The sequence below is a fragment of the Mauremys reevesii genome, linkage group 6 (genome assembly GCF_016161935.1).
Source record: "Mauremys reevesii isolate NIE-2019 linkage group 6, ASM1616193v1, whole genome shotgun sequence".
NCBI lineage: Eukaryota > Metazoa > Chordata > Testudines > Geoemydidae > Mauremys > Mauremys reevesii.
In genome coordinates this window covers 29,241,329-29,261,057 of record NC_052628.1, presented here as the reverse complement: position 1 = coordinate 29,261,057, position 19,729 = coordinate 29,241,329, and positions in this window count along the sequence as shown.

The window sequence follows — 19,729 nt, the reverse complement described above, 5'->3', positions numbered from 1 at the left end:
ACAGTTCCCAGCATGCAGAGCGAGGGCCGCTGGGATGGGGGTTGCAGCAAGGTCAGCTGAGGGCTGACCGAGCGTTTAGCTACCCTGTGAGCGTGCGCGCTCCCCAACTGTCCGGGATCTGACCCCCTGCTCCTCTTCCTACAAGGCCCTCGCACCTCCCTCCCCCCCCGATCCTGCTAGCACTTGTGGTTCCCATCCCTATACAGGCCCCTAAACCACACTCCCAGATCCCGCTATAACTGGGGCCTCTCATCCCTCGACTGGCCCCTGAACCATGCTTCCAGATCCTGCTATCACTGGCGTTTCCCAGCCCTATATGGCTCTCTGAACCACACCGCCCCAATCCCGCTATAACCTGTGGCTCATATCCCTAGACTGGACCCTGAACCATACTCCCAGATCCCACTATGACCAGGGGCTCCCAGCCCTATATGGGCCCCTGGACCACAGCCCGTGATCCCGCTCTCACTGGGGACTCATCCATATATGGGCCCCTGAACCACACTGCCACATCTTGCTATCACCAGAAGATCCCATCCCTATTTAGGCCGCTGAACCATGCTCCCGTGTTCCGCTATCACCACTTGATCCCATCTCTTTCATGGACTCTGAACCACACCCCAGATCCTAGTATGACCACCAGGGTTGGCCAGGCCCTATAATGACCAAAGATGCAAACTAGTTATCATCACGAGTCCTTATTTGTTTGTTTCAAGAACATACTCCTCTCAAGTCACTATTAAGTTTACAACATTATGACAATAACACAGTATGAGAAATTTAAGGGATGTGTCTTGCATCCAATAAATTGTCATCTCTTTCCCTTATTTCTTTTACCACTGAAGCATGTATCTTTCAGTCATGGCATGTCCACTGCAGTCCAGGCACTCAGAAGTTTGTCAGATGTCTGTAATTGCAGTTGAGGCATCCTTAAATGTGATCTCTAATCTGAAGATTAGATTATCTTGACAATATAAGGACCTTTGCCAGTTAAATAGTTTATCCTCCATAATATTAATGATTTACCATGCGCAGCTCTAGAGAATATGTTGTGTAGGCAAAATATCAATTGGGAAAGTATCCCCAAGCTACAAAATTGTTTTAGGAGGGTTCCAAGGATGCTAAATCAAAATCTCCCAAGTCACTTAGTATGTCATAATGTTATGAATATATGGTATATTTAAAAAATACAGCTGAATAAGCAAAGAAATAATAGGGGGCTGGATTGTTCTCTCCTGTGCAAACAATCATGGGAAGGGGTTGAGTGCCGCCATGTATTCACATCCCACACTATTGTAATAATCTCTGCACAAAATATGCCTTGTGAGAAATCATTTGAAAACTAATATCTCACTAATCAATAATACCATAGTGAAATGTGTGTAGCAACATTATATATAAAGTTATATACGTCAGCTGAAATCGGACAATGGAAATTGGAAAACGTACAACGGACAAGCTGTCGCCTCTAGCCAGGTGTCATCAAAATTGATTGGCAATTACCCATCAAGTGACCATTCTTTGGCAACGGAAGGGGGCAGGAACAGATCAAGCTGCACTTAACCAACAACAACATGGAACCTCTTTCCCCACGAGACTCCTTGTCTCTGTCCTCACAAAAGGAAGGAACTTTACCCAAGGGTAACCCTCAGGAAAATGTATTTCAAAAGGTGACTGGACTATAAAAGTGAGGGGCAAAAACATCTCAGGTATTCTCTCTCTCCCTTTTTCTCCCGCTCTCATGCTCTCTTTCATCTAAGCAGACAAAAGAACCAGCCTTTTGACTTTGGGAGGAGTTCTGGCCTGAAAATTTGGTCAGCCTTGTTGAGGGCAACATGTGGTAATTTACCTTGAAGCCAGTCTAGTTTGTTAAGGTTTATGTTACTAGAAAGTGTTTTATCTTTATTTTCTTTTGTAACCATTTCTGACTTGATGCCTTATACTTGTATTCACATAAAATCTGTCTATTGATAGTTAACTAAAATTTGTTTTGTTCTTCAATCAAAACTAATCCAGTGTTGTGTTTAAACTGAACTGTTTGGGCAACTCCAGTTAAACTGCAAACTGTTGGATATGGTCCTATAATATCTGAACTGTCCAGGAGAGGACTGGACAGTGAAGAACATACTTTTGGGGGAAATTGGGACTGTGAGTGTGTTGGGGTTACCAGGCAATTAGTAACCAAAGGTGGTGGAAGCCAGTGTGTGACTGGAGTGTTGCTGGCAGGCTGTGGCTATACACAGACACTTGGGGTGTTCTCTGTATGCTGTTTGTGAGGAACTCAGGTTGAGAGCTACAGCAGCAAAGGATTGGGAGGCACCCAGGTTTACAAGACAGGTGGTGACACAACCCCTCATTGGTCTGGATAGCACCCTGGAATGTGATACACATATCACTTTGTTGGGGACATGGCTTTTGTCTCTCTGTTGAAGGAGCTTTGGGCCATCATCAGATCCCACAGGTTCACCAGGATCTGCAGGAGAACAAACACTGTGCTGATGCCTGTGCCTACTTGGTTGCTCTGTATCCTCCCTCCTGCTACTTGGCAGCACAACTCCAATGGCTCTCTAGTATTAGATACCCTTGATTATGATTGCTCTGTGGATTACCCTTATTCTTCATGGAAGGGGCTCTTGCAACACATAATACAGCTCCATGGAGTCACAGACAGTCCCCTTGTCATTCCAGTCTATCCTGCCACCCACGCAAGTTGGAACTAGTGATACACCAAACATCACAAAATATTTAGATTGCTCCCAGTCCCAAGAGACCAGACATTTACCCCAGGTCAATTTGTACCTTAGATCTGTCACCTAAGCCAACACTTATAACCAGTTCTGTAATAAAGTGACTAAAGATATTAACTAGGAAAAAGTAATGAGAGATATTACAAGGTTAAGCAGGCAAACATATATTCACAAATGAGTTACAGTCCATGATTTTAAAAGGTGACAGGTGTCAGCTAGGCTAACCCAAGCTGACTGTGAGAGTCCAAACAGCAAAAAGATGAAAAAAAATTCTTGTCAGCTATTTTTATTTCCTTCTTCCAGGATTCAAGCTGATAGGACAAGCCCTTTTACACATAGCCTTTTCATAGATGTGAAGGGGCAATTAACAAAGTCTTTGTACTATGATGTATTACAATGGGCAATTTAGTTTGATAGCCTTCTTGGTGATCAGGAGAGGATCCCTCCTCACAGGTTTACAGTTTCAGAAAATGGGATAAACATAAGTGAGATAAATGCATGCAGCAACTTGCATGCATTTCATAAAGAATTGTAGAAGTACTAACTGGTATGTAACCTATAATTTAAATCCGTTTCTGTACCAGATGACTGGAGGATAGTTAATGTGTTGCCAATTTTTAAAATAGGCTCCAGAAGTGATCCTGGCAATTACAGGCTGGTAAGTCTAAATTCAGTACCGGGCAAACTGGTTGAAACTATAGTAAAGAACAGAATTGTTGGACACATAGATGAACATGATTTGTTGGGGAAGAGTCAATATGGTTTTGTAAAGGGAAATCATGCCTCACCAATCTACTAGAATTCTTTGAGGGGGTCAACAACCATGTGAATAAGGGCAATCCAGTGGACATAGTGTACTTAGATTTACTTAGATTTCTTTGACAAGGTCCCTCACCAAAGCCTCTTAAGCACTGTCATGGGATAAGAGGGAAGGTCCTCTCATGAATTGGTAACTGGTTAAAAGATAAGAAACAAAGGGTAGGAATAAATGATCAGTTTTCAGAATGTAGATAGGTAAATAATGGTGTCTCCTGGGATCTGTATTGGCACCAGTACTATTCAACATATTCATAAATGATCTGGAAAAAGGGGTAAACTGAGGTGATAGAATTTGCAGATGATACAACACTATCCAAGATAGTTAAGTCCAAAGCAGACTGCAAAGAGTTACAAAAGGATCTCTCAAAACTGGGTGACTGGGCAACAAAATGGCAGATGAAATTCAATGTTGATAAATGCAAAGTAATTCACATTGGAAAACATTATCCCAACTAGACATATAAAATGATGGGGTCTAAATTAGCTGTTACCACTTAAGAAAGAGATCTTGGAGACATTCTGGATAGTTATCTGAAAATATCCACTCAGTGTGCAGCGGCAGTCAAAAAAGCAAACAGAATGTTGGGAATCATTAAGAAAGGGATAGATAAGACAGAAAATATCATACTACCTCTATATAAATCCATGGTACGCCCACATCTTGAATACTGCATGCAAATGTGGTTGTCCCATCTCAAAAAAGATATATTGGAATTGGAAAAAATTATTAGGGATATGGAACAACTTCCCTCTGAGGAGAGATTAATAAGACTGGGACTTTTCAGCCTGGAAAAAAGATGACTAAGTGGGGGATTTGATAGAGGTCTATACAATCATGTCTGGTGTGGAGAAAGTATAAGGAAGTGTTATTTACTCCTTCTCATAACATGAGAACTAGGGTTCACCAAATGAAATTAATAGGCAGCAGGTTTAAAACAAACAAAAGGATGTATATCTTCACACAACTCACAGTCAAGATGTGGAACTCTTCCTGAGGATGTTGTGAAGGCCAAGACTATAACAAGGTTCAAAAAAGAACCAGATAAATTCATGGAGATTGATAGATCCATCAATGGTTATTAGCCAGGATGGGCAGGGATGCAAAACCATGCTCTGAAGTGTCCCTTGTCTCTGTTTGCCAGAAGCTGGCAATGGGCAATGCAGGATGGATCACTTGATGATTACCTGTTCTGCTCATTCCCTCTGAAGCTCCTGGTATTGGCCACTGTTGGGGGACAGGCTACTGAGCTAGATGGACCTTTGGTCTGACCCAGTAAGGCTGTTCTTATGTTCTTAAAGTCTAAACACTAAACACATTTTTATAAGTTCAATACTCATCTTAACCATATTAACACAAACGTGAAACAGACTGGCACCTGGTTTGCCAGCATCACAGATTCAAAAAGACAGAGCATTGGCATACAAAATATTGGGCATGATCCTTCAAGCCCTCCCTGCATAGAATTCCTATAGAAGTCAATGGCTTGCAGGATCAGGCCCTTTATCTAGAATTTGCTAGATGTCTTCTAGATTTAAAAGAATCAAACTCATATAATAAGATCTATACTGTATCTGTAAGAGAAAAATAATTTGTCATAATCGGACAATGCTTGTATGTATATTATTGATTTGGGGATGAATGGGGCATAAGGGTCAACCTAATTTAATATACATATTTGTCTGTAAATGTTGAGGAGATCTTTCTAGCAGACAGTGGTACTCTGGGTTCTTCATTGTAACAGAAAAAACTTTAAGGGCAATTGTTGCTGCCAAAAGATTGATTGCTATAACATGGAAAAAGAACACAACACCAAACTATCCATTGAAGTAACAGCCTGTCAGAAACTGCAAAATCTGAGAGGGCTGCATTAACAAGGGGAAATCAACTACAACAATATGATTCATTATGACAGCTGTTTATGAAACTATACACAACCTAAAAATAACATGCTGACACTTCAAGTTGTACAGTTTATTATTTTTTCAACTGTCTGATGTAATCTTCAGGATTGTTTAAAGCTATGTTTCTCCATCACAGACAAAGTTTAGTGTTCACTATTTTTAAACTAAAAATAGCCATACACATTTTATATATGAATTCCATAACACTCTAGGCTTTCACCCCCCTTTTTTAATTGGCCCCAGAAATTCAATATTTCAGAGAGAAAAATCTCAAACTGTTCAGTGACACATCTGTAGCCTTATCCAGCTGGAATATTTATAATTAACAAAGTAAATGTCAATAAACATTGATTTCACTGTATACACACAAACTGATGAAAAATATTTCCATCAATAATAACTGAAATTTGTGGATAGGCCAAGTAAGAAGAATGCTTGAGAACTTAGTTTCATGTAGGGATATATACTTTGTATATATTGACATGTGATGTTGACAATTTGTATTTTAACTATTATAAAGCTTTAATTTTTTGAATCTCAACATCCACTATTAAGTAATTATGGTCTGATCCCCCCATAATTTCACACAACTGTGAACATTTAAATTGATAAAAATAAAAAAGCTTAAAATAAAAATAAACATATTATCCATCAAAATGATAAAAAATAAAAATCAAATTCTGAGAAGCCCATTTATAATGTGAGAATTGCACCCCATTGACAAAGGTGAGAGCAGCTGTGAATGTAACCAGAATATCAGGTAAAACTGCATATTCCCGATCTTTCACTTCCTTCACAGAACTTCAGCCTAGCTTTTTGCTGAATCAAAGATTGCACTGCACTGTTTTTTCATGAGTTTTCAGAAAGCATTACACAGATTAAAACCCAGGATATGAGGATGAGATTTTTAAAGCATTTAGAGTGTTGAAACATATTTCCATTTCAATAGCAATTAAAATACTTGTAATAATTAAAAGAAAAGCCATAAGTAATAAAATACCAATATATCCTTTCTGTGCAAATTTCATGTTAATTTTTTTTTCTGAGGATGCATACATATTTGTGGGATTAAAAATATGATTTATAACAACTACTTCATGTAAAGTCTTTAAGGTTGGGACCATGTTTTTGTTACATGTGTGTACAATACCTTGCATAATGGAGCCTTGATCTCCAAGTTGGGCCTTTCAGTGATACCACAATAAAAAAAATATTAATTAATACTTGATGATCCCCGCTTCAATCATATACAGATTCTTCTTGCACTGATCTTTTTCAACGAAGATTTCCAATTTATCATTTGGTCAAAATGTACTGTGTGTCTTCAGCTTGCTAAGCAGCACTGGAATTAAAACCAGTGTTTATGTACTCAAATGCTTCTTCTTTGGCAGAAGAAAGAGAAGTCTGGTCTTTGGACATTTTACGGCCATCACTCGAATAATACCCGACTAGTGTCCCTTATTACAGTCTGGTCAGATCTGATTATAACTCAGTGGGACTACGGGTGTATAAAGGATTCAATCCATCTAGTGTGCTGGAACATATATTTATAAACACATACTAATTTGCAACTTACTCTAGCAATACACAAACACAGAATCTTATAAAAATGAAACTTGTTCTCAGCATATTTCTTGTTTACTGCTGTTCTGATGCTGTAATATGAGAATATGTATTCTGATCTATTCCTGTTGTGAAAGGAAGGATGGTCCAGTGGATTCAGTGCTAGCCTGGAACTCAGGATACCTTCCCTGCTCAGCTAGGGACTTCCTGTGTGACTTTGGGCAAGTCAATTACTGTCTCTGTATGTCAGTTCCCCATCCGAAGAACTCACAGTCCACAATGTTTACTATTTGATTATTGCAAGTCAGAGATGAAGTGGAGACAAGGAAGTTGTGATGGATATGGAATGGCTATGAAGCCTGAAAGGTCATCATTTTATGTGACCTGGTCAACGAGGGGAAATTATGGTATATTGGTCATTAGCATTTCTTGTATGACTGTATTGATCTATCTTAAGAGGAGGCTGCTGAAAAAGCAAAAAGGAAAGCAACACAATAGATCTAGATAAGGACTTCCCAACACACACTTGAAGGGCAATGGGTCAAGCTATTAACTTCAAGAATCCTGTCTCCAGTCACTAAGTTGCTTACTTTGCCAAAGGTAGGAGGCTAGAGATGAAAAGAACATTAAGGAGTTAAAAAAAGAGCCCTGCTTAGACGTAGATGGGTGGTCACTTGTCAGAAGCGGTCTAGATCAGGGATACAGCCTAACAGAGAGAGAGAGAGTACAGAGGGAGTCTAATTAGTAGGGCCTTTCCAATCCAGGAAATGGTAAACCTTATGGAAAAGCTAGATTAGTTCAGTGTCTGTTTTGTTGTTGTTGTTGTTGATGTTTTCTCTTAAATGCTTTGGTTCTAAATAAATAACACTTTGCTTTAAGGAGGATGCATGGTCACTGACTATCACTGCCATTGTCCTGGAGGGAACAGAACTGCAGGGTCTGGTCATAAGTCAGACCTGCTGAAGTAAACTATGGTTAGTACGAAGGAACTGCAACACAGCGTCCAGTGGGAGAATTGTGTGAATCTTCCCCAAGAGACATTTGACAGCTATCTGCCTGAGACCTAAAGGGGTGCAATCAGAGAGAGCAGAAGGGGTCAGAATTGCTCTTTGCCTGGTGACTATGAATAATTTGATAGTTATGAAAATTACTGATCTTTTGCCCTTGAAAATCAGAGAGACACAGAGAGAGCCCATCTGTCATTAGCACTTATGGTGCTACTTATAGGTTTTTTTTTATATAATGGTAACACTAGTAGGTCACAATCAAGCTCAAGGCTCTGTTATGCTAGGTGCTATGGAAACAAGAATACCAAAAAAAAAAAAAATGGTTTACCCCACTGCCACCAAGGATCTTCAGTCTAAATAGACAAGACTAGTACAAATAGACAGAAAGCAAAGTGTCAGAGGTGCAAGTATGATTAGCTACATTTTAAAAATATGAAATAAACTGCACTGTAACAGATCAATAATACTGTCCTTATTCTACCACTCCCACCCTACCATACAGTGGGACATTTCTGCCTCTTACAGGGATTCTTGGTGTAAGGGCAAAGACCAGAATGCTTCTTCAGACCATATACTCCAGCTACTCTCCTCCACAGGAAAGGAAAAGGTGGTGATGGGAGATGTTACCTCATCTGTCAGAGCTTTCAGGGTTTGGGAGCAGGGCCTTCATATTTACATATTGGTGGTTTTATATATGGTATACATATCATTTAGCAGTTTAATAACTGCTGTAACTGCCATCTGAAATTCTGTGTGCTGCAATAGCCATTAATTTACATTTTTGGCTGGTGTCCATTATTTTATCATTTTGGTGTGTCATGTTCTTAAATTGCATTAGAGTGTATCACACAGCATAATGACAACTCCCAGATAATAATTTAAAGCAGCATATAGTATATCTGCTTGCAGCAGGGAAAAGACATTATCAGCTCAACAAGTGACTTTACCAGCTGAATCCCTTGTGGAAAAACCACATTTGTCATACACTTGTCCAAATGTATTCACAGGATATAAAATGTGACATACCGTACTTACATACTGTATAGCCTTCAGTATTTTAGGAGTCCCCAGTAGCAAACATTATAATTAAGTTGGTGTTGAGTTCCAACTTCCATTTTAGCTCACTTTTTCAGTTGCCTCCTCAAAAAAATTCATTTTGGGCTGAAGTGTTAGTTGAAAGATTCCTTGTTTGAGTTGAAAGAATCATTTTTTTTCATGCTAAGTAAAAATCAATGCAGCTGTTTTTTATTTATATGAGAATGGGGAAAAGATAAGTTTCTGATCAAAACCCTTGCAGCTATAAAAACCCTAAAAATAGTTGAAGATGTAAACTTCAAGACTGGCCTGCTTTGTAGATCTCACTGAAATCTAAAGATCGGACTGAGTTTCAAGAAAATCAGTTGCATAATTTTAAAGTCATGAGTCCTTACATCAGAAATTCTACCAGGCATAGTGAAATTTTTCCCTCTGAATATTTAGATGCCATTACAGCAGAGCAGATTAGAATGTTGACTGTATTTAAGAACAGTTTAGCTTAGCAATGCATTTAAGATAAAATTTATCTTAAATGCACAGTTTAAGTGAAAGTTGAACTTCATAGTACCCTTGAATTAAAAGATTTAAGTCCTGAAGCAAAGAAGATTTCTTGCTCTGTTTTGTACAGCATCATATATGCTTGCAGTGCTCCTAAAAATGAATAATAATAGTGGCTCATTTTCAAACCTCAGTACATCTCCTACTTGTGTGCACACAACATCATATGTACACTCTCATGGTATTGCATGCATGTAAGCTGGACTTTCATAAAGTTTGCATGCATGGCATTGAAAGTCTGGGCCAGTATGTTTATTCCCACCCTTGGAGATACCTTGTTGCTATATGAAATATCTTTATTGGAAGACTAATGGGCAATTTTATCCTCAAAAAACAGAAGTTGATTGACTAGAAGAATAAATATAGTACCGTTTTAAAAGGGTGTGCAAGCAAGGAATGTACCATTCGGTATTTGCATTCAGATGATATTTGTATTTGGAAGTGCTCTGATTCAGATATCTGGATTTGGAGATTCTATTACTCATATATTTGGAACTATCCAGCTTTTGAAAAAAATGAAATTTTATGCATAAGGGAGTGAGGTTATCAGTAGTACCACAACAGCAGAGAGAGGACAACCAAGATTTCTTTAAATTCTGTATGAATTAGTTGCACCAGAAAAACATTGGTAGTCCTGGGTAGGCAGGGCACAACAGCAGGAAGTGAGAGTGGTCAGAAGATGGCCACGAGTATCACAAGAACAGGCAAAAGTGAGAGAACAAGATTTTTTCAGATGGGATGATCTAAGTGTAATGGAGTTGGACAAGGTACAATGAGGTGGGAAGTTTTTTAGTTGTTTTCAAAAGGTGTTGTGGAAACTGAATTTCAATAACAGTGAGATTACACCGAGCTTTTTCTTTTCTTCCAGCACTGAGAACAGCAAACTGCTTCATCAGGTCCCCAAAATGTGAGAAACGACTTGAGTAGAAGTCCAGCTACTGATTGCCTGAGAGCTTTCCTGAGACTTGGAAATTTTCCTCCAACTCCAAACACTATCCCTTAACCCTATTTTGGCACATGATCTCCTGCAACCAAATATTTTCCAGCTGCTATTCATAAATATTCATCTCACTGAATGAGGAAGATGTTCATTCTATTTTGCCAATTTATATATTTATTTCAGTTTATCCTGACGACAGAAAAGTGCTGATCCAAGCTCTAGGCACTCAACACTTTAAAATAGTTACTTATAGCAAACAAGCAGGCTACACCAGTTGCTCTAATGCCCCCAATCAATGCACAAGTAAGAATCAAAACCCCTTCAACCACATATCTACCAGAATCTCCTCATACTACTGAACCTCACAAACCTCTCAGATCTTGACCAGCTAGCCAGCAAAGACAGACTTTGCAGCATGTTCTAAAGGTTGTAACTCTGAGTGTGTTATGAACCAAGGCAAATTCCAAAAGGTACAGGTCCCTAATGGAGAACGCCCTGCTATCAGTTCCCCCTTTTTCATACCAATGAGGTTCCAATGTCAGCACCCTAACAAACACACCCGTGGCAGCAACTAGGTCATAGGCCACTTAGGGCTTTAGAGATTAAAACCAACACTTTAAAATCAACCTGGACACTCATAGGTAGCCAGTGCAATTCAAGGAGCACAAGTGTCATGAAAAGAAACATGGCTTAACATGCTGAATTCTGCATTAACTTTAGTTTCTGGCTAGGTTAGAGGTAGTTGATTCACCCAGAAGATACATAATGCGTGGACATACCCGTTCACATACCTCTCTTCCAGGCAGAATGCTCTCACGCTGCAAGCCGCATTTAGTTAAGTGAATTTTGAGACTAGTGTATTTTGTAATGAAAATTACTATATATACTTCTACACAGCAAGATGAACTTCCACCACTCAGGTGTTACAGTGATGGGGGCCACAAGTACTTAGGTCTTGTTCCATAATTTTAAATTAACATTTGTACTACAACAATGTTAGGTATTATTTATCCATGGTAATTAAATCTAGAGAATGACTGCAGTATAAACACATGGCCAGGCTAATGATTCACAACTGACATGTCAAGATTGCCAAAACCATTCCCCAGGGAAGCTAGATAATATTGTGCAGTACTGATTTTATTTTCTCTTCCTACATACTTTAAGTGCTAAGCAGGGGGGCCTTTTAGAGCACCAGACTTTCGGCCTCCACTAATGTGGATGCAATTTTGCATCCACAATTAAAAGCAAGGGGCAATTAGTTGCACCTGTAATTACGTCCATTCAGCTGCCTCACTATCTGATTTGGAAGTACAGTCACGTAATTAGACAGTTAAGGGTGCAGCTATTTATACTGGTAACTTTGCCATTGCATTTAATTGCAGCCATAAAATTGCACTCCCGTTATAACAGACAATTTTTGAAAGTTTGGGGTTAACTAGCACTCTGGATTAATGCTTGCCTGTATAAACATTTCTAACTATTCATTTAATAGATAATAGAAGTAGAATAGAAAGTTGTTACAGAATAATGGTCATCTATTATGACATAAGAATTGTAGGGACAACTGCGGTGATATTAATGCTTACACTCAAAGTAGATCCACTCTGATCAAATGATGATGTTCCAATATAACTATTTCTATTTTACCAGATGATTGAATATTTTAATCTTTATCTTATGTGAGAGAGATCTGGTATTTGACTGACTGCAGTTTGATTTTTTAAAATGTATTAATTTAACTGCTGAGTGGCAAACTACTGATCATCCAGAAGTTTAATTTACCATGCATAGATTTCATTATCAGTTTAAACATACTGTGCCTCCTGCAATAATAATAATATCCTAACCTAAAGTCTCTTGTTTTACTATCATACAAGCAGGGAATAGTTATTTCTGATGAGATCTGAGCGAGTTAATATAGGTTTCAGATTTTCAATTCTGCTGCAGAATGGTTGCATAATAAAGTTTGAGTGCTTTCAAGGTTTATCACTATTGGATTTTGAATGTGTGTCACACATTGTACTGATGTTAGGACAGAACCACCTAGCTTCATCTCATAGGCCTATAATCTAATGTCTGAACTTCTCATTAGGCATTGGGTATAATTTACTAAGTGATTTAGGAGCCCAAATCCCATTGGTTTTCAATGGAATTTCTGCCCCTAAATTATTTGGGCCATAATTCTCAAAGGTAATTAGGTGCCTAGTTCCCTCTGATATCAATGGGAGTTTGAGGATCTGGGCTTTGGATACTTTTGAAATTAAATTTGGGCTCCAAAGTCACTTATGTGCTTTTGAAAATTTTGCCCATTATCTAATTATGATGGGGGTCATTCATGAACTAAGCAATAGATTTAGGGCTTGTCTACACAAGGATTTTTAAACCAGATTAAATTGAGTTAATCTGATTTGAAAACTGTTGCATACACATGTAGGGTAACTGGACAGCAAGGGCTTGGCTACACTTACAAATTTGCAGCGCTGCAGCAGGGTGTGAAAACACACCCTCTCCAGTGCTGCAAATTGCGGCGCTGCAAAGCACCAGTGTGGTCAAAGCCACAGCACTGGGAGCGCGGCTCCCAGCGCTGTCCGTTATTCCCCACAGGGAGGTGGAGTACGGACAGCGCTGGGAGAGCTCTCTCCCAGCGCTGGCGCTTTGACTACACTTAGCGCTTCAAAGCGCTGCCACGGCAGTGCTTTGAAGTGCTAAGTGTAGCCACAGCCCAAGTGTGAAAAATCGGGACAGAGGGTGGGGGGTAATAGGTTTCTATATAAGAAAAAGCCTCAAATATTGGGACTGTCCCTATCAAATCAGGACAACTGGGCACCCTATACACATGACACAACCCATCACTGAGCACTAACTCTGCATTTATCAGGAATGTTGGCATCCTCTTGCTCAAGGGTTGCTTCAAACTGAATTAGTTTGGTCTTTTGTTTGTGTACATGCAGTTGCTGTGCATCACTCTTTGCATGCTTCCAACATCTGTCCCACAGTGCTTTGCATCTTGATTGTTACTGAGCTGGCCATTTACTTGTGTGCCTTCCCTGCCCTGGTGTGAAGTTTCCAGGATGACCCTTGCCCCCTTTAAAAAGCAGTGCAGAGTCAGATTTTGTCCATTTGCTCCTGGCTCTTAGTGTAACATTATCCGGATAATACAACTGTGAGAACACTCCAGAACTCCCAAAACATGCCCCATGCAGCTGCTTGGACCCATGTGAATATCCTGGCTATCATCACCATCTGGACAAAAGCAATTCAGGAAGTTCTTGTGGACAACTACAGAAATAAGGATTTTTTTTTGGACATTGCAAAGCAGATATGTGCGAAGGCTCATGTCTGGGATGCTAACCAGTGCTGAACAAAGAGCAAGCAGCTTAGGTGAATTCACACTTGTGACCACAGTGGCACAGAGCATTGCTGCGTCCATGCTGGCCAACAGCAATTAAAAAATGGTGCAAACCAGCCCACAAAGGAAGTATGGGGAGGAGACAATGGAAACATCGTTTTGTTTTTTAATATGAACTTGCGTGGCTTCCCACAATTTACAGTGAAAACAATCCCAGGATGCATGCTGCTCAGCAGCATAGCGAAGGACCATGGGACACCCTCAGGGTATGTCTACACTACGGGATTATTCCGATTTTACAGAAACCGTTTTTTAAAAACAGATTGTATAAAGTCGAGTGCATGCGGCCACACTAAGCACATTAATTCGGCGGTGTGCGTCCATGTACCGAGGCTAGCGTCGATTTCCGGAGCGTTGCACTGTGGGTAGTTATCCTGTAGCTATCCCATAGTTCCCGCAGTCTCCCCTGCCCACTGGAATTCTGGGTTGAGATCTCAATGCATGATGGTGCAAAAACAGTGTCGCGGGTGATTCTGGGTAAATGTCGTCACTCAATCCTTCCTCCGTGAAAGCAACGGCAGACAATCATTTTGCGCCCTTTTTCCCCTGGATTGCCCTGGCAGATGCCATAGTATGGCAACCATGGAGCCTGTTTTGCCTTTTGTCACTGTCACCGTATGTGTACTGGATGCTGCTGACAGAGGCGGTACTGCAGTGCTACACAGCAGCATTCATTTGCCTTTGCAAGGTAGCAGAGATGGTTACCATCCCTATTGCACCGTCTGCCATTGTAAATTGGCGATGAGATGATGGTTATCAGTCATTTTGCACCGTTTGCATATGGAAATTGGCGATGACGGTTATCAATCCTTTTGTACCATGTACCGGGGGCGCATGGACAAAAATGGGAATGACTCCCCGGGTCATTCCCTTCTTTATGTTTTGTCTAAAAATAGAGTCAGTCCAGCCTAGAATATGGGGCAAGTGTACTAAAGAACCAGAGAGCACAGCCACTCCATGTCAGAGCCCCAGAGATCCCGCAGAAATGATGAGCTGCATGCCATTCTAGGAGGTGCCCCTGCAACAATCCCACTCGTTGCTTCCCTCCTCCCCCAACCCTCCTGGGCTACCGTGGCAGTGTCCCCCCATTTGTGTGATGAAGTAATAAAGAATGCAGGAATAAGAAACACTGACTTTTTAGCGAGATAAAATGAGGGGGAGGTAGCCTTCAGCTGCTATGATAGTCCAGGCAGGACATTAAAGGGTGGCGGGGAGAGGAGCGCAGCCCCCCGCTGCTATGATAGTCCAGAGAGTACAGAATCTTTTCTTTAGACATGAAAGAGGGTGGGGGAGGGAGGGCTGATGGAGCTCAGCCTCCAGCTGCTATGATGAGGACGGTTACCAAGCCTTTTGTACCATCTGCCGGGAATGACCAGGAGTCATTCCCATTTTTACCCAGGTGCCCCCGGCCGACCTCCCGAGGCCAGGCAGGAGCACTCACGGGATGATGAGGACGATTTTCCACCATGTTGTACTATCTGCCATCAGGAAAGGAAGGGGAGGGGATGCTGCTGTTCAGCGCCGCACCACCACGTCTACCAGCAGCATGCAGTAGACATACGGTGACATTGAAAAAAGGCGAGAAACGATTTTTTTCCCTTTTCTTTCATGGCGGGGGGGGTGAGGATTGACGAGATATACCCTGAACCATCCCGGACAATGTTTTTGACCCTTCAGGCATTGGGAGCTCAGCCAAGAATGCAAATGCTTTTTGGAGACTGCGGGGACTGTGGGTTAGTTGGAGTCCTCAGTCCCCCCCTCCCTCCCTCCCTCCATGAGCGTCCATTTGATTCTTTGGCTTTCCGTTACGCTTGTCACGCAGCACTGTGCTGAGTCCCTGCTGTGGCCTCTGTCTATCATAGCCTGGAGATTTTTTCAAATGCTTTGTCATTTCGTCTTCTGTAACAGAGCTCTGATACAACAGATTTGTCTCCCCCTACAGCGATCAGATCCAGTATCTCCCGTATGGTCCATGCTGGAGCTCATTTTGGATTTGGGACTGCATCGCCACCCGTACTGATCAGAGCTCCACGCTGGGCAAACAGGAAATGAAATTCAAAAGTTCACGGGGCTTTTCCTGTCAACCTGGCCAGTGCATCTGAGTTCAGATTGCTTTCCAGAGCGGTCACAATGGTGCACTGTGGGATACCACCCGGAGGCCAATACCATCGAATTGCGGCCACACTAACCCTAATCCGACATGGCAATACTGATTTCAGCGCTACTCCCCTCCTCGGGGAGGAGTACAGAAATTGGTTTAAAGAGCCCTTTATATCGATATAAAGGGCTTCGTTGTGTGGATGGGTGCAGGGTTAATTTGGTTTAACGCTGCTAAATTTGGATTAAACGCGTAGTGTAGACCAGGCCTCAGAGAATGCTACACTCTCAGTTCACAGCAAACTGGTTCTGTGTTCACAAGATGCAAATTGAAAACGGAAAAGGCATTGTGTGCATGCTATTGGTGTAACTCATGTACGGAGAGTTACCTCACGTGCATCAAAAAGCTTTAGATTAAATCTCCCTTAAAAGACGTTTTTAAAGCTTTTTATGAGCATAGTTTGCAGGCTATCAAAATCACTCACTCTAACTTCTGTTTTTGAAAATAATAAAAGAAGTACTCAGGTATGATAAATTCAAATGACATTATATTTGGTATAACACTGGTACTATATAAAGTTAAGCAGGAGTAGCAGCAGTATTATGGAGGTTTAAAAAAAAGATGTATTTAAAACACTGTATTTGAATCATTGCCAAGAAATATTAGATCTACAGAGAGGTATACCACTAGATGTCACTCTCTAACTACAACGAAGTACCCACATCCCCAGTCTTTTCTGGATATAATTTACACTCACCACTGGTTCAAACATAGAACAGGTTGATTTGTAGCTCTCATTCAGAGCTTGCGTAAGTCTGTTTTTTATACAGATTAAAGATCAACAAAATGGCATTTGTTTATGGTGGCAGCATTTTTCTTAAGTTTTAAAAGGTCACTATAAAGTGAGATTTAGGCATAAAATCTTTGTATAATCAAAGATTCCCTAAGTCTATGGCACCATCTGGATCAGTTGTGTTCTTGTGAGCCCTTTGTCAGGAGAAACTGGATGGGCTAGCGCAGAGTGTACTGGACTGAGTGAGAGAAGACCTGGGTCTTATTTCCAGCTCTCCCAATGACCTGCTGTGTGACCTTGGGCAAATCACTTCACCTCTTTGTTGATCTATTTCCATTTCTACCCTTGTCTGTTTAAGCTGTGAGTAGTTCAGGGCAGGGACTGTGGCTTACTAGATATGCTTGTTGGGATATTACGGTAGTGCAGAGAGACAAATCTGTATGGCACAAAGGATCTGTAAAACAGCCAGCTCTAACCAGCTGAAAATTTCCCCAGTGTTGAGAAGCTCTCAGTTTTGGTTTGATCAGTTTCTTTATACATAGAAGCACAACTGGAGGAGTATTTTGAAAGAATTGGAAAACAAATCCCAAAACTAGGGCTGTCAAGCGATTAAAAAGTTAATCACATGATTGAAAAAATTAATTGTGATTAATCACACTGTTAAACAATACATACAATATTTTTGGATGTTTTATGCATTTTCAAATATATTGTATTCTGTGTTATAATTGAAATCAAAGTGTACAGTGCTCACTTTATTTCTGATTACAAATATTTGCACTGTAAAAGCAAAATAGTATTTTTCAGTTCACCTAATACAAGTACTGTAAGTGCAATCTCTTTATCATGAAAGTTGAACTTAGAAATTTAGAATTATGTACAAAAAATATCTGTGTTCAAAAATAAAACAATGTAAAACTTTAGAGCCTACAAGTCCACTCAGTTCTACTTCTTGTTCAGCCAATCGCTCAGATAAAAAAATTGTTTTCATTTGCAGGAAATAATGCTGCCCACTTCTTGTTCACAATGTCACCAGAAAATGAGAACAGGCATTGGCATGGGACTTTTGTAGCCAGCATTTTGAGGTATTTATGTGCCAGATATGCTAAACATTTGTATGCCCCTTCATGCTTCGGCCACCATTCCAGAGGACATGCTTCCATGCTGATGATGCTTGTTAAAAAAACAAAAACAAATAATGCATTAATTAAATTTGTGACTGGACTCCTTGGAGGAGAATTGTAGGTCTCTGGCTCTGTTTTATTTGCATTCTGCCATATATTTCATGTTACAGCAGTCTCGGATGATGACTCAGCATATGTTCATTTTAAGAACACTTTCGCTGTAGATTTCACAAAATGGGAAGGAGGTACCAATATGAAATTTCTAAAGATAGCTACAGCTCTCGACCCAATGTTTAAGAATCTGAAGCACCTTCCAAAAATTGAGAGGGATGATGTGTGGTGCATGCTTTCAAAAGTCCTAAAAGAGCAACACTCCAATGCAGAAACTATAGAACCTGAACCACCAAAAAAGAAAATCAACCTTCTGCTGGTGGCATCTGATTCAGAGGATTAAAATGAACATGCCTCAGACTACACTGCTTTGGATTGTTATCAAGGAGAACCTCTCATCAGCATGGGCACATGTCATCTGGAATGGTAGCCAAATCATGAAGGGACATATGAATCTTTAGAGCATCTGGCATGTAAATATCTTGGGACACTGGCTACAACAGTGCGATGAGAACTCCTGTTCTCACTTTCTGGTGACGTAAATAAGAAGAGGGCAGCATTATCTCCCATAAATGCAAACAAACTTGTTCGTCTTAGCGATTGGCTGAACAAGAAGTCGGAGTGTAAAGAAGTAGGCTCTAAAGTTTTGCATTACTTTGTTTGAGTGCAATTGTGTAACAAAACAAAAACAAAAAACCCACAACATTTGTAAATTGCACTTTCATGATAAAGAGATTGCACTACAGTACTTGTATTAGCTGAACTGAAAAATACTATTTCTTTTGTTTATCTTTTTACGGTGCAAATATTTGTAATAAAAATAATATAAAGTGAGTAGTGTACACTTTGTATACTGTGTTGTAATAGAAATCAATATATTTGAAAATGTAGAAAAACATCCAAGATATTTAATACATTTCAGTTGGTATTTTATTGTTTAACGGTCTGATTAAAACTGCAATTCATCACAATTAATTTTTTTGTTAATCACATGAGTCACCTCCAATTAATCCACAGCCCTACCCAAAACCCTTTGGCCTTCTTTAAACAAAGTAGTTGAAACATATGGGCCAGCTCATCCCTGGTCTTACTCCACTGAAGTCAATGACGAAGGCATGGACTTGTTTAATCAAAGCTTTTATTGCTTCTGTGCTGCAGACACACTGCATGTGTAGGACAGAATTATAAGGGTATGTCAACTTGTATTTCACACTATACATTTGCTTTTACACATATTTGGTTTCACATAATTCATTCTAAAGCTATTGTATTATTGATTCTAGTAGCCACTACAGGATTAGTAACAGTTTTGCATATTGTAATGTCATTAGTATCCATGTACAGTTTTGTAATTTCAGAAAAATGAAGGAAATCAATTAACATATAACAGAACGAATAATGGCTTTACAATAGGACTTAAGGAATACTGCCTATTTCTCAGGAGAGATTTGAGCTTGGGTGACAACCTGTTGCTATTGTATTCATCCATTAAATAAGAAAAACAGTCCAAAATTCATACAGTGACTATTGTTACATGGACTAGGGCAAAAGCTCTGAAGAATTAAAAAAAAAACCCAACTGCTGCACCATACTCAGTTATTTTAATCTGACAACTAGTAA